This window comes from Oncorhynchus kisutch, linkage group LG6, assembly GCF_002021735.2.
Source record: "Oncorhynchus kisutch isolate 150728-3 linkage group LG6, Okis_V2, whole genome shotgun sequence".
Classification (NCBI taxonomy): Eukaryota; Metazoa; Chordata; class Actinopteri; order Salmoniformes; family Salmonidae; genus Oncorhynchus; species Oncorhynchus kisutch.
In genome coordinates, this window is record NC_034179.2 from 55,392,640 (window position 1) to 55,408,769 (window position 16,130).

At 43.2% G+C, this 16,130-nt stretch overlaps 1 protein-coding gene across 3 annotated transcripts in view; it reads left to right on the plus strand.

Annotated features, from left to right (window-relative positions):
• The window catches only part of LOC109891851 (actin-binding LIM protein 3), a 118,846-nt gene that overhangs the window by 30,236 nt on the left and 72,480 nt on the right, over positions 1-16,130 (plus strand). The window lies entirely within an intron of this gene.

The following is a 16,130-nucleotide window of genomic DNA, read 5'->3' on the forward strand; positions in this document are numbered from 1 at the left end:
TCTCTATTCCTCTCTGTCTCTCTATATTCCTCTCTGCCTCTATTTTCCTCTCTGTCTCTATATTCCTCTCTCTCTCTCTCTCTCTCTCTCTCTCTCTCTCTCTCTCTCTCTCTCTCTCTCTCTCTCTCTCTCTCTCTATATATATATATATATATATATATATATATATATATATATATATATATATATATATATATATATATATATATATATATTCCTCTCTCTCTCTCTCTCTCTCTCTCTCTGTCTCTATATTCCTCTCTGTCTCTCTCTCTCTCTCTCTCTCTCTCTCTATATATATATATATATATATATATATATATATTCCTCTCTCTCTCTCTCTCTCTCTCTCTCTCTCTCTCTCTCTCTCTGTCTCTATATTCCTCTCTGTCTCTCTCTCTCTCTCTCTCTCTCTCTCTATATATATATATATATATATATATATATATATATATATTCCTCTCTCTCTCTCTCTCTCACTCTCTCTCTCTATATTCCTCTCTCTCTCTCTCTCTCTCTATATATATATATATATATATATATATATTCCTCTCTCTCTCTCTCTCTCTCTCTCTCTCACTCTCTCTCTCTCTATATTCCTCTCTCTCTCTCTCTCTCTCTCTCTCTCTCTCTCTATATATATATATATATATATATATATATATTCCTCTCTCTCTCTCTCTCTCTCTCTCTCTGTCTCTATATTCCTCTCTCTCTATATTCCTCTCTCTCTCTCTCTCTCTCTCTCTCTCTCTCTCTCTCTCTCTCTCTATATATATATATATATATATATATATATATATATATATATATATTCCTCTCTCTCTATATATATATATTCCTCTCTCTCTCTCTCTCTCTCTCTCTCTCTCTGTCTCTATATTCCTCTCTCTCTATATTCCTCTCTGTCTCTCTCTCTCTCTCTCTCTGACTCTATTTCTCTATCTTTCTCTCTCTGTATCTATCAGTCCCTGCCTATGGTATTTTCCTTTTCCAGTCCCTGCCTATGGTATTTTCCTTTTCCAGTCCCTGCCTATGGTATTTTCCTTTTCCAGTCCCTGCCTATGGTATTTTCCTTTTCCAGTCCCTGCCTACGGTATTGTCTGTTTCCTCCATTAGAACCAACAGCAGCACTCCCTCCACCCACACTCTCTCATTCACTGTGCCCTACCAAGGCTAGTGAGAGTCTGAGAGCTGCAGACTGAGGGTGCTGATCTGACAGCTCCAGCTCCGCCACCACAGACACCTCAGCTCCTGGCTGACCTGCCCTCCTCAGCCTCTCCTCCTACAGCAGAGAGGAGGCTGGGCCCTGGGATGCGTGCTGGGGGGAATGCTGGTGGAAATCCTGCTGAGGATCTGGCCAGTATGTGTGTGTGTGTGTGGTGGTGGGGGTGTAGTGGTGGTGGGGGTGTAGTGGTCCGGGGGCTAGTGGTTGGTTGTGGATTGTGTGTAGGGTTAGGTAGGGTTAGGTAGGGCTGGTAGTTGGTTGTGGAGAATGTGGATTGTGTGTAGGGTTAGGTAGGGCTGGTGGTTGGTTGTGGAGAATGTGGATTGTGTGTAGGGTTAGGTAGGGAGGTGGTTGGTTGTGGAGGATGTGGATTGTGTGTAGAGTTAGGTAGACCTGGTGGTTGGTTGTGGAGGATGTGGATTGTGTGTAGGGTTAGGTAGGGCTGGTGGTTGGTTGTGGAGGATGTGGATTGTGTGTAGAGTTAGGTAGACCTGGTGGACAGCAGGTGTTTTTCCTAACCTGCCGCAGGTCTCAGGCGTTTAGCTCAGAAACACAGTCTATACACCTGGTAGCCCACTGTGAGCTGATAGTGTCTGTCTGCCTTTCAGAGCAGATGTTTCTCACTGTAGTCTCATGGCTTTAGGCAGAGCACACCAAGCAGTGTCTGCTACACTGTGCATTTGTTTTCCACTGGCCATCATTAATCCTCATGACAAATCTAATCTCCACCTGTGTACTCCTCCCACACACAGCAGATTTCTAGAAAGTTGTGTTGCAGCAGCGGTACTGAGTTGGTGAAAGTGTGCCTGACCTTTTAACCGAGCCAAACAACAAGCCTACGCCCCTGTGTTGGAGAGGGAGTCAAATGGAATTAGGGAAGGAAAAAAACATTTTGTAAAAGCCTCATTGTTTTTGTTTTTTTGTCACGCACATTCGAAGTCCTCTGCTCGGGTTGGGATGATGTCCTTTTTCAGTGTGTTGCGTGCTAGCTGGGAGGGAGACAGTGAGACAGGGTGGGATGCAGCGATGCGCGGGGGACATCCATGCCAAGATGTGTGCCTGACCTGCTTCTACACCAATACAGACGGTCTGTAGTGTTCCGACAGCCCAAGCATGAAATTGATTTTCCCTCGCCACACAAAAAGCCATTGATGAGTCTTGTGGTCGCCGAACGAGCCATCATCCCACACTGGGAGCCAGTGGCCAGATGAAAACTGAAACGCAAACGTTTCATATTATACCTTATCAGTGTGAGGAAGCGTAAAGAAATACAATGACATGAGCACCTGGAAAGAACTGACCATGTGGAAACAGAATACCTAATATAGAATCCTGGAGTCAGCAGTCTATCCAGTATCCACAGTCAGCAGGTACCTAACCAAATCAGCCTCTTAGTCTGGGCCCTCTCTGGCCCTCTCCCGCTCTCTCTGGCCTGTATGTGCCTTCCCTGGCCCTCTCTGGCCCTCACTGGCACTCCCTTTCTGAATGATGTCAGGTCTGGTGTAGAAGCAGGTAGTTAGCACAGAGGGTCTCATCTCTTCAAGACAATAGTTACTGTTGTCGCAATATTGTGGGCACTAGATTGTCTATGTTAATCTAGTATTCCTAAGAACAGGGTTTCCCAAACTCGGTCCTGCCCCGCCCCGGGTGCATGTTTTGTTTTTGCCCTATCACTATACAGCAGATTCAAATAATCGTTGGTTATTTGAATCAGCTGTGTAGTGCTAGGGCAAACACCAAAATGTGCTCCCAGGGGGGGGCACAGGACCGAGATTGGGAAACCCACGCCTTAGAACACCACAGAGTTGCATACAAAGATGGAGGAGAACAAGTGAGAATTGCCTCTAAAGTTGCCTAGCAGTTAAGAGTGTTGGGCCAGTAACCTAAAGGTTGCCGGTTCGAATCCCCGGAGCCGACTAGGTGAAGAACCTGTCTTAAGTGTCCTTGAGCAATGCACTTAACCATTATTTCTCCTGTAAGTCACTCTGGATAAGAGCATATATTCAAATGTAAGATAAAGAGAGATAGAGCAAACATCCCCTGTAGGTGTATGAGAAGCCGTTTGGAGGTCATCTGTTTTAGGAGGCCTAGATATTTAGAAGAAGGACATGTATTATTTTGTATAGTGTTCAGATTAGCTGTTGTTGAAGCAGCAGCTACTCTACTTGGGGTTCACACACACACAAATAAAACGTGACTTAATACAGAAGAACACCAATAGTCAAGAACAGCTCAAGGACTGAACTACACAAATGTAAAATAAGAACAGTAGATAGCCTTGAATCACTGATGGATTTGGAGACTGTGACGAGACCCCTGGTGGCATGTCTGGTGGGGTAAGTATGTCTGTCAGAGCTATATGTAAGTTGATTATACAAACATTTTGGAATTTTCAACACAATAGCATTTCTCACCCAAAAAACTCAAATGTATGCAGTCAATCTCTCTTCTATTTACATTTACCATTTTTACATTTGAGTCATTTAGCAGACACTCTTATCCAGAACGATATACAGTTGGTGCATTTATCTTTAGTAAGTGAATGCACTGTAAGTCGCTCTGGATAAGAGTGTCTGCTAAATGACTAAAATGTCATGTAAATGTTGTTCAGGGTCACGCCAAGGTTCTTTGCACTCTGGGAGGGGGACACCATGGAGTTGTCAACTGTGATGGTGAGAGACTGACATGCATACTGTTGACATTAGCCTTCTGTGTACATTGAAGGGCAAGACATGCTGCTCTGTTCTGGGCCAGTTGCAGCTTTTCTAGGTCCTTCTTTGCGGCACTTGACCATATCACTGGGCAATAATCAAGATTAGATTCAACTCGAGCCTGCAGGAATTGTTTGGTCGACTGTGGTGTTACAAATGCAGAAAATGTCTTTATCACAGACAGACCTATCCTCATATTTACAGCAATTGAATCAATATGCCTCGACCATGACCATTTACAGTTTTAAGGTGACACAACATGTATTACCATATTCAGCTGAGGTCTAAAATGTAGGTAGCCAAATACAATCCTTTGAGTTTTATATATGTTCAGGACTAGGTTATTACTCGCCACTCATTCCAAAACCGACTGCAACTCTTTGTTTAGCGTTGCAGCAATTTCACTAGCTAAAATAGGGTCATTAGTGCAGTGTTTTCGCTAACTACATATGGTCGTTATTGTCCTCAGGCAAAGAAACTTGTAGAAACCAAAATGTGTTAATAGACCAGAAAGAGAGTACCAAACCTCTCAACTAGTTTTCAGTTCCCCTCCCACTCAGACCACTCACAGACAGTCCTAGCAAAATTGTTGCTTGAGAAATTGTTCTTTACTAAGAAGGTTTTTTTTCTTCTTTTTTTAAAACTATTTTAATTGAAACAATCACAGTAAGGTACTTAATTGTCACCCAGAAATGTTTTGATGTTGAGATGAAAACAGCTGCATTGGCCCTTTAAGGTTGAAAGTAATTAATACTTTATAATATTGATTCAGTAGTTTTCTCTCAACAAGGGCTAATGATTCTCCGTTGGCCATCGACATTCTGTTTAGATGAAATCTTCTACCGTATCAAGCCATGAACTCTTAAGTGCACTAATGAATCAACCATCTCCTCCAACTGGGTCTGTAGAGACTTCTCTTTTTGCCTCAGTGTTTCTAGCTTTGAACCTCACCGATCCACAGAGCCTATCTGTGTCAGAGACAATGCAATCTCTTGTTAGTTGTTGGGAGATGTGTTGGGGGATGTGTGAGTGAGCGTCCTTGGACAAACTCCAGGCAGTAGAAGGAGAGTCCGCTGGGATTGAAGTGGGGAGGAGGCCAAAAAGGACAGGGAGGAGAGGCAAAAATAAGTCATTTCTACACAAACAGTGTCTGCCAAGCCATATATTCCCATTAGGCTCCACTTGTGAGGACAGTATGAGTGGTTTCTCGTGAATGGAGGCTGTGTGGGGGGGGAGGAACAGGGCTGGACCTGCCCGCTGTCTCTCTCTGTCTCTGTCCTGGGGGTATGGGGCGGCCCAGGAAGTCATCTGTCGGCCCAGGAAGTCATCTGTCGGCCCATGGCGAGGAGGACAGAAGAGAAAAAAGCAGGAGGGAGGAGCCAGTCATACTGTAGAAATAGACCAGTAGCCTGCAGCTCCCACATTCATCTGATTAAAAAAACAAGCACACTCACACACGCACACACACACGGACAGACACTCACCCACACTGGTCCAGTCTTCTTGGCATATACTGTAACTATTGTATCTAGATGAAAGAAGATGAAATGAACATTGTCATGAGGAGGGGATTTTTTTGGGGACTCATTGATGTTTATGATGCTATTTATAGGGATGCAACGTATCACATCTGTCTTTTTTTACGGTAATCTAGTAGTGCACTTCTCTCTAAATCACATCAAAGTTTATTGGTCGCGTACACAGATTTGCAGACACTATCGCAGGTGCAGTGAAATGCTAATGTTTCTAGCTCCAAAAGTGCAGTAATACCTACAAATACAAAACAATACACACATAATCCAAGAAATTAAAAGAAAGAAATAAAGAAATTTCTGAACGAGCAATGTCAGAGTCCGGAATATATATATATATATATAAATATAAATATATATATATACAGTGGGGAGAACAAGTATTTGATACACTGCCGATTTTGCAGGTTTTCCTACTTACAAAGCATGTAGAGGTCTGTCATTTTTATCATAGGTACACTTCAACTGTGAGAGACGGAATCTAAAACAAAAATCCAGAAATAATATATATACACACGTGTATAGACATTATGGTCAGTATATGAATAGAAAAGTTGGGTACAGCAGTAGTTAGCAAACTAAATTCCACAATACCTCTTTCGCCATCTGGCTTGGATTCTCTGTCGACACGGCCACCCGCCGCACCACCATGACTGGTCTGCCGACGAATACTCCATCCGCTGTGCCTTCATCCGGCCTCCTTCATCCTTAAACGCTGTGTCGTTAGCGTAGTGGCGGCTCCCCTGTTCCATCTACTGTTGCCCCCTGGACACTATGATCACTTGGTTACATAGCTGATGCCTGCTGGACTGTCCGTTAATCACGGTACTCCATTCTGTTTATTTATTTTTTATCTGTCGGCCCCAGCCGCGAACTCAGGCTCTGTGTGTAGTTAATCCGACCCTCTCTGCCTAGTCATCACCATTTTACCTGCTGTTGTTGTCTCACCTGTTGTTTTAGCTAGCTCTCCCAATCAACACCTGCGATTACTTTATGCCTCGCTGTATGTCTCTCTCAAATTCAATATGCCTTGTATACTGTTGTTCAGGTTAGTTATCATTGTTTTAGTTTACAATGGACCCCCTAGTTCCACTCTTCATACCTCTGATACCTCCTTTGTCCCACCTCCCACACATGCGGTGACCTCACCCATTACAACCAGCATGTCCAGAGATACAACCTCTCTTATCATCACCCAGTGCCTGGGCTTACCTCCGCTGTACCCGCACCCCACCATACCCCTGTCTGCACATTATGCCCTGAATATATTCTACCACGCCCAGAAATCTGCTCCTTTTATTCTTTGTCCCCAACGCTCTAGGCGACTAGTTTTGATAGCCTTTAGCCGCACCCTCATCCTACTCCTCCTCTGTCCCGCAGGTGATGTGGAGGTAAACCCAGGCCCTGCATGTCCCCAGGCACCCTCATTTGTTGACTTCTGTGATTGAAAAAGCCTTGGTTTCATGCATGGTTTCATGAAGCCTCCTCCCTAAGTTTGTTTTACTCACTACTTTAGCACACTCTGCCAACCCTGATGTCCTTGCTGTGTCTGAATCCTGGCTTAGGAAGGCCACCAAAAATTCTGAGATTTCCATACCCAACTATAACATTTTCCGTCAAGATAGAACTGCCAAAGGGGGAGGAGTTGCAGTCTACTGCAGAGATAGCCTGCAAAGTAATGTCATACTTTCCAGGTCCATACCCAAACAGTTCGAACATCTAATTTTAAAAATTAATCTCTCCAGAAATAAGTCTCTCACTGTTGCCGCCTGCTACCGACCCCCCTCAGCTCCCAGCTGTGCCCTGGACACCATTTGTGAATTGATCGCCCCCAATCTAGCTTCCGAGTTTGTTCTGCTAGGTGACCTAAACTGGGATATGCTTAACACCCCGGCAGTCCTACAATCTAAGCTAGATGCCCCCAATCTCACACAAATGATCAAGGAACCCACCAGGTACAACCCTAAATCTGTAAACAAGGGCACCCTCATAGACCCTCATGGCCCTCCAAATACACCTCCGCTGTCTTCAATCAGGATCTCAGCGATCACTGCCTCATTGCCTGTATCCGCTACGGGTCCGCAGTCAAACGACCACCCCTAATCACTGTCAAACGCTCCCTAAAACAGGCCTTTCTAATCGACCTGGCCCGGGTATCCTGGAAGGATATTGACCTCATCCCGTCAGTTGAGGATGCCTGGTCATTCTTTAAAAGTAACTTCCTCACCATCTTAGATAAACATGCCACGTTCACAAAATGGAGAACTAAGAACAGATATAGCCCCTGGTTCACTCCAGACCTGACTGCCCTCGACCAGCACAAAAACATTCTGTGACGGACTGCAATAGCATCGAATAGTCCCCGCGATATGCAACTGTTCAGGGAAGTCAGGAACCAATACACGCAGTCAACTTTTTCAAGCAGAAATTTGCATCCTGTAGCTCTAACTCCAAAAAGTTCTGGGACACTGTAAAGCCCATGTAGAACAAGAGCACCTCCTCCCAGCTGCCCACTGCACTGAGGCTAGGTAACACGGCCACCACCGATAAATCCATGATAATCGAAAACTTCAACAAGCATTCCTCAACGGCTGGCCATGCCTTTCTCCTGGCTACTCCAACCTTGGCCAACAGCTCCACCCCCCCCCCCCCCCCCCCCCGCAGCTACTCTCCCAAGCCTCCCCAGCTTCTCCTTTACCCAAATCCAGATAGCAGATGTTCTGAAAGAGCAAAACCTGGACCCGTACAAATCAGCTGGGCTTGACAATCTGGACCCTCTATTTCTGAAACTATCCGCCGCCATTGTCGCAACCCCTATTACCAGCCTGTTCAACCTCTCTTTCATATCGTCTGAGATCCCCAAGGATTGGAAAGCTGCCGCAGTCATCCCCCTCTTCAAAGGGGGAGACACCCTGGACCCAAACTGTGACAGACCTATATCCATCGTGCCCTGCCTATCTAAAGTCTTCGATAGCCAAGTCAACAAACAGATCACTGACCATCTCGAATCCCTCCTTAACTTCTCCGCTGTGCAATCTGGTTTCCGAGCCGGTCACGGGTGCACCTCAGCCACGCTCAAGGTACTAAACGATATCATAACCGCCATCGATCAAAGACAGTACTGTGCAGCCGTCTTCATCGACCTGGCCAAGGCTTTCGACTCTGTCAATCACCACATTCTTATCGGCAGACTCAGTAGCCTCGGTTTTTCTAATGACTTCCTTGCCTGGTTCTCCAACTACTTTGCAGACAGAGTTCAGTGTGTCAAATCGGAGGGCATGTTGATCGGTCCTCTGGCAGTCTCTATGGGGGTGACACAGGGTCCAATTCTCAGGCCGAGTCTTTACTCTGTATATATCAATGATATTGCTCTTGCTGCGGGCGATTCCCTGATCCACCTCTACGCAGACGACACCATTCTGTATACTTCTGGCCCTTCCTTGGACACTGTGCTATCTAACCTCCAAACGAGCTTCAATGCCATACAACACTCCTTCCGTGGCCTCCAACTGCTCTTAAACGCTAGTAAAACCAAATGCATGCTTTTCAACCGTTCGCTGCCTGCACCCTCACGCCCGACTAGCATCACCACCCTGGATGGATCCGACCTAGAATATGTGGACATCTATAAGTACCTAGGTGTCTGGCTAGACTGTAAACTCTCCTTCCAGACTCATATCAAACATCTCCAATCGAAAATCAAATCTAGAATTGGCTTTCTATTTCGCAACAAAGCCGCCTTCACTCACTCCGCCAAACTTACCCTAGTAAAACTGACTATCCTACCGATCCTCGACTTCGGCATGTCATCTACAAAATGGCTTCCAATACTCTACTCAGCAAACTGGATGCAGTTTATCACAGTGCCATCCGCTTTGTTATTAAAGCACCTTATACCACCCACCACTGCGACCTGTATGCTCAAGTCGGCTGGCCATCACTACATATTCGTCGAATTGGAACGAATTGCAAAAATAGTTGAAGTTGGAGACTTATCTCCCTCACCAACTTTAAACATCTGCTATCTGAGCAGCTAACCAATCGCTGCAGCTGTACATAGTCTATCGGTAAATAGCCCACCCAATTTACTTACCTCATCCCCATACTGTTTTTATTTATTTACTTATCTGCTCTTTTGCATACCAGTATCTCTACCTGCACATGACCATCTGATCATTTATCACTCCAGTGTTAATCTGCTAAATTGTAATTATTCTCCTACCTCCTTATGACTTTTGCACAGAATGTATATAGACTCCTTTTTTTTCTACTGTGTTATTGACTTGTTTATTGTTTACTCCATGTGTAACTCAATGTCTGTTCACACTGCAATGCTTTGTCTTGGCCAGGTCGCAGTTGTAAATGAGAACTTGTTCTCAACTAGCCTACCTGGTTAAATAAAGGTGAAATAAAAAATAAATCAAATAAAAAATATAGGATGAGCCATTACTAGAATACAGTATATACTGTGCATATAAAGTGGGTACAACAGTTTTTGTTGTGTCACAGGCTGAATTCAAACTTTATGAAATATATTTTTTCTCGCCGATCTACATACAGTACAATACCCCATATTGTCAAAGTGAAAACATGTTTTTAGTAATTTTTGCTAATTTATTGAAAATGAAATACAGAAATATCTCATTTACATAAGTATTCACACCAATACATATTAGAATCACCATTAGCAACGATTACAGCTGTGAGTTTTTCTAGGTAAGTCTCTAAGAGCTTTGCACTCCTGAATTGTCCAATATTTGCACATTATTCTTTTCAAAATTCTTCAAGCTCTGTCAAAGTGGTTGTTGATCATCGCTAGACAACCATTTTCAAGTCTTGACATAGATTTTCAAGCAGATTTAAGTCAAAACTGTAACTCAGCCACTCAGGAACATTTACTGTCTTCTTGGTAAGCAACTCCAGTGTAGATTTGGACTTGTGTTTTAGGTTATTGTCCTGCTGAAAGTTGAATTAATATCCCAATGTTTGATGGAAAGCAGACTGAATCAGGTTTTCCTCTAGGATTTTGACTATGCTTTGCTTTGCAAAAAACCTGTTTCAGGTGTTTGAAAAATGCTAAATTCTCCAACTTCTGGACAGCCTCCTGACCACTGTCGTGATGTGACTTTCATTAACGTGATGACTGTTGTTTATCGAATCAACTAACTATGTTTAATTGTTACCCGATTAAATTAATAATGTAACAATTAACTCATTAGGAATTTGGTGCACCACGGAAGAAGTTGTTTATAGAGTTACCATCACCATTCGCCTCATGGTGACATTTCTGGCAACTGAGTTAGGAAGGACGCCTGTATCTTTGTAGTGACTGGGTGCATTGATACACCACCCAAATTGTAATTAATAACAACACCATACTTAAAGGGATATTCAATGTCTGCTTTTTTTTTTACCCATCTACCAATAGGTGCCCTTCTTTGCTGGTTGGAAAACCTTCCTGGTCTTTTTGGTTGAATCTGTGATTTAAATTCACTGCGCGACGAGGGACCTTACAGATAATTGTATGTGTGGGGTACAGAGATGAGGTGGTCATTCAAAAATCATGTTAAACACTATTATTGAACAGAGTGAGTCCATGCAACATTATGTGACTTGTTAAGCACATGTTTACTCCTGCACTTATGCCATAACAAAGGGGTTGAGTACTTACTGACTCAAGACATTTCAGCTTTTCATTTTTCATTCTTTTGTAAAAATGTTGAAAAATCAACAATTTCACTTTGACATTATGAGGAATTGTGTGTAGGCCAGTGACACAAAACCTAAATTGAATCCATTTTAAATTCAGGCTATAACACAACAAAATGTGGAAACAGTCAAGGGGTGTGAATGCTTTCTGAAGGCAAAGAAGTCTCTAAAGTGCAGGGTAGAGTACCGGGTGGTATCCGGCTAGTAACAGTGACTGAGGTTCAGGGATGATACTGGGCAGGGGCTTGGGTGGCTGAGGTCCTTGATGATCTTGTTGGCCTTCCTGTGATACCGGGTTCTGTAGATGTCCTGGAGGGCAAGCAGTGTACCCCCAGTGATGCGTTGGGCTGACCGCTCCGACCTCTGGAGAGCCCTGCGGTTGCGGGTGATACAATTTCCGTACCGGGCTGCGCATCATCCCACTCATATTTGGCTTTTTTTGTCTTGTTGTTTCTCTGTAATAGCTACCAAGAAGCCTTTTCACACTATCGATCAAGTTAGAGTAGCTAGTTTGTCTAACTATTTTAGCTGGCATGCTCGCTGGTAAGGTTGGTAGACTTTAGAAAGCAAGAAATAACTAAATAAGACACATTCCTTTCAATCTTTTACCCAGATTTTTAGCAGCGATGCAGAGAAGCATATTTCTGGAAACACCAGTCAGGAGGATACAGACAGCTCAAGAAGTATGCTTAGATAGACATATCTTTGACATTGATTTAAGCACAATGATTATGGCGCTAGATTGCAGGAAAAATCTGTTTCAGGTGTTTGAAAAATGCTAAATTCTCCAACTTCTGGACAGCCTCCTGACCACTGTCGTGATGTGACTTTCATTAACGTGATGACTGTTGTTTATCGAATCAACTAACTATGTTTAATTGTTACCCGATTAAATTAATAATGTAACAATTAACTCATTAGGAATTTGGTGCACCACGGAAGAAGTTGTTTATAGAGTTACCATCTCCTGAATGAAACTCTAAAAGATATAAAAGTTATCTACCGATAACAGTCACTTATTAATCATTAACTCATATCAGTCTCATCAGAACATTGCATACTCCTTGGATCTGCAAGAACCCCAGCTTTACTTATGATTTAGCACTATACAAAATTTGTTGAATTATTTATTTACTAACTAACTAAATAATAACACAGAATAACATAAACACTTAACACATGCGAAGAAGTCCCTAGATGACTAACAACAGCATAACTGCTTGGTTACCACAAGAGGGAGGGTTAGATAGGGAGAGACAAAGAGAGAGTCAAACTTATTGTTGATACATTTGTAAACTTATGTTTACTCTGCACATGAACCACCGCTCGTTTGGGTAAGAGATCATGAATGTATTGTCATGGAATTATCAGAATTTGTTGGTAACATTTGTAAGATGTTTAATATTCATCAAATGTGTGTAAGTTACTTCTGATAAGAATGTATTTTGTTGTACTATAGTGGTGGCCATTGGCAGTTATCTGTTCTATGTCAGGACTAAGTTGCATGGGCCACATGAGAGGGGAGAGGTCAAAGTGTCATCATGTGTAAACATATCTTTTACTCCTTACCTTTCCCAGTGGGGAAAGGAGGGGTTGCAGTGTCTGGAATCATTCTATGCTCCCTCTTTGTTGACCTGTAGGGTCAGTCTCCTATCTGTGAGTTTGTCCAGGAGGTTGTATTTTGAGTTGTTTGTATATAAATGACAATTTGATATATGCCTGTTGATATCGAGGATTTGGTTTATGGTTCTGAGGTTTGGGAAAGGAGACAAAGCTGAACGATGAGTTATGTCTATGCTGTCTGACTATGTGTGTCTTTGCTATTAAAGGAACTCAGTTGCATTGTAAGGGGACTCTCAGAAAATTCACTGGGGAGACACTGAATTTATCTGAGAGTCACAGGATTGTGATAAGAGCTCATATAATTAAAGATGGACTTTTATAACTAACTCTGACTTGTGTGTGTGGTTTGCTCCCATGATTTGGTAAATAGAGGACATTTCCACGACAATATTTACGTGTAATGTCTTTGTTTGTCTCTCTGTTGAAACCAATCAATCCTTCTATGGGGAAGTTGCAGTGTTCCGCTTCGGTGTAAGGCTCTGATTGTCCTTCTTCTTAGTTGTCTTGGTTTTGTAGTGGAGTGCTCAAGTAGAACAGATACTCAGATGCACCAATGATTATCTGAGATGATGTGTTCTCCTTCCCACCTTGTGTTTTAGTCAGAGTTTGAAGCACATTACACAGACCTACAGAATGGCAATGTTCAGGTCTAGTCTAGGAGTTATTTTCTTCAGCTCAGTTTGAGGTTATGTTCTAACCATTTCCAACATGTTGCTAGTCTGGTAGGTGGACCACAGTCTCTTGTCTTTTAGTCTGATATGTTAATTCTTACCCAGTCCTTTTAAGCACTCTTGTCGAAAAGGGCTGTTCCATCACGCTGAGAAGCTCTCTGACCTAATTCGGAGCGTGGCTAGTTACTGTGCAAAGAAAAAAACATTTATCTCATTAGACACTAACATCACATTCCTATCTTAACAAAAATAGTTCCATCCATTTTCCTATCACATAGACAACGTATTGGACGGAAACTTGACGGATAAAATGTGTACACTTTCCAAGTTACAGTATTTTCTTGATACCATTCTCAATGACATCACAAAATAATAAAAAATGTGACATGATTATTATTTTCATCCCCACTGACCATTCTTAACATTCCTATCTTAGAAATATTGTACCAATATTCACATTTTGGGTGTTTTTGGCGGCAAAAGTCTTCTGTGGGACAAAGAATTCCTTTGGTTGATACTGAAAAGCAGGAGGGAGATTCCCCTCCCTAATTTATGACAGAGTGTTAAGGTGTCAAACCCCTCTCCTCTTCATCGTCAGCCATTTGCCAAGATGATCTGAGGCCTTGGATCCTCAGCCAGGAGAGTCATGACACCATAATCCAGCTATCCTCATGCACTTTGTGCCACCTCAGATTTTGCTCTCAATGGTGCATCTGTAGAAGTTTGTGAGAGTCTTAGGGGCCAAGCCAAATTTCTTCAGCCTCCTGAGGTTGAAGAGGCGCTGTCACCACATTGTCTGTGTGAAGGGACCATTTCAGGTCGTCAATGATGTGCACGCCAAGGAACCTCAAGCTTTTGAGTTGGACACATGCGTGGCCATGTAGTCATGGTGAACAGGGAGTACAGGAGGGGGCTGAGCAGGCACCCCTGTGGGGCCACCATGTTGAGGATCAGCATGGAGGACGTGTTGTTGCCTACCTTTACCACTTGGGGTCGGCCCGTCGGGGAGTCCAGGACCCAGTTGCACATGGAGGGGTTCAGACCCAGGGCTCTGAGCTTAGTGATGAGCTTGGGGGGCACTATGGTATTGAAGGCTGGGCTGTAGTCGATGAACAGTATTATTACATAGGCACATGTGCAGTGCATTTGGAAAGTATTCAGACCGCTTTCCTTATTCCACATTTTGTTATGTTACAGCGTTATTCTAACACAAATGTATAAAAACAAAACAACAGAAATACCTTATTTACATAAGTATTCAGACCCTTTGCTATGAGACTTGAAATTGAGCTCAGGTTCATCCTGTTTCCATTGATCATTCTTGTGATGTTTCTACAACTTGATTGGAGTCCACCTGTGGTAAATCAAATTGATTGGACATGGTTTGGAAAGGCACACACCTGTCTATATAAGGCCCCACAGTTGACAGTGCATGTCATAGCAAAAACCAAGGCATGAGGTCAAAGGAATTGTCCGTATAGCTCCGAGACAGGCACAGATTTGGGGAAGGGTACCAAAAAATGTCTGTAGCATTAAAGGTCCCCAAGAACACAGTGGCCTCCATCATTCTTAAATGGAACAAGTTTGGAACCACTAAGACTCTTCCTAGAGCTGGCCGCCCAGCCAAACTGAGCAATCGGGGGAGAAGGGCCAGGGAGGTGACCAGGAACCCGATGGTCACTCTGACAGATCTCCAGAGTTCAATCAGGCCTTTATGGTAGAGTGGCCAGACGGAAGCCACTCCTTAGTAAAAAAGCACATGACAGCCTGTGTATAGTTTTCCAAAAGGCACCTAAAGGACCCTCAGACTTTGAGAAACAAAATGTTCTGCTCTGATGAAACCAAGATTGAACTCTTTGGCCTGAATGCCAGGTGTCTGGAGGAAATCTGGCACCATCATGCTGTGGGGATGTTTTTCAGCAGCAGGGACTGGGAGACTGGTCACCATCGAGGGAAAGATGAACGGAGCAATGTACAGAGAGATTCTTGATGAAAACCTGCTACAGCGCGCTCAGGACCTCAGACTGGGGCGAAGGTTCACCTTCCAAAACGACAACAACCCTAAGTACACAGCCAAGATAACACAGGAGTGGCTTCGGGATAAGTCTCTGAATGTCCTTTGGGCCAAAGCCCGGACTTGAACCTTATCGAACATCTCTGGAGAGACTTGAAAATTGCTGTGCAGCAATGCTCCCCATCCAACCTGACAGAGCTTGAGAGGATCAACAGAGAAGATTTGGAGAAACTCCCGAAATACACGTGTGCCAGACTTAAAGCGTCATACCCAAGAAGACTTAAGGCTGTAATTTCTGCCAAAGGTGCTTCAACAAAGTATTTATTCAACATACAAAATATGAATTTCTCAAAACTACACTTTTGTTCATTTGAAGACATTGTTTGGAACAATATACTCAACAAGTACAGTACATCACATTTCAAGAGTGGGCTCTCTGCTAATTCTGAAGGTATGATACGTTTTATGATCACCACAATACAGTGAATGGGAAAGGGGATTCAAAAGGAACTCCCTCTGCTGGTGACTTGCTGAATGTGCAATCCTGACGGAGGGCTGTGACTGGTTAATGGCATATAATGTCAATTTCTATGTATAAAATGGGTCATATCATTAAAAGTACCAGAGAGTCCACTCTGGAAA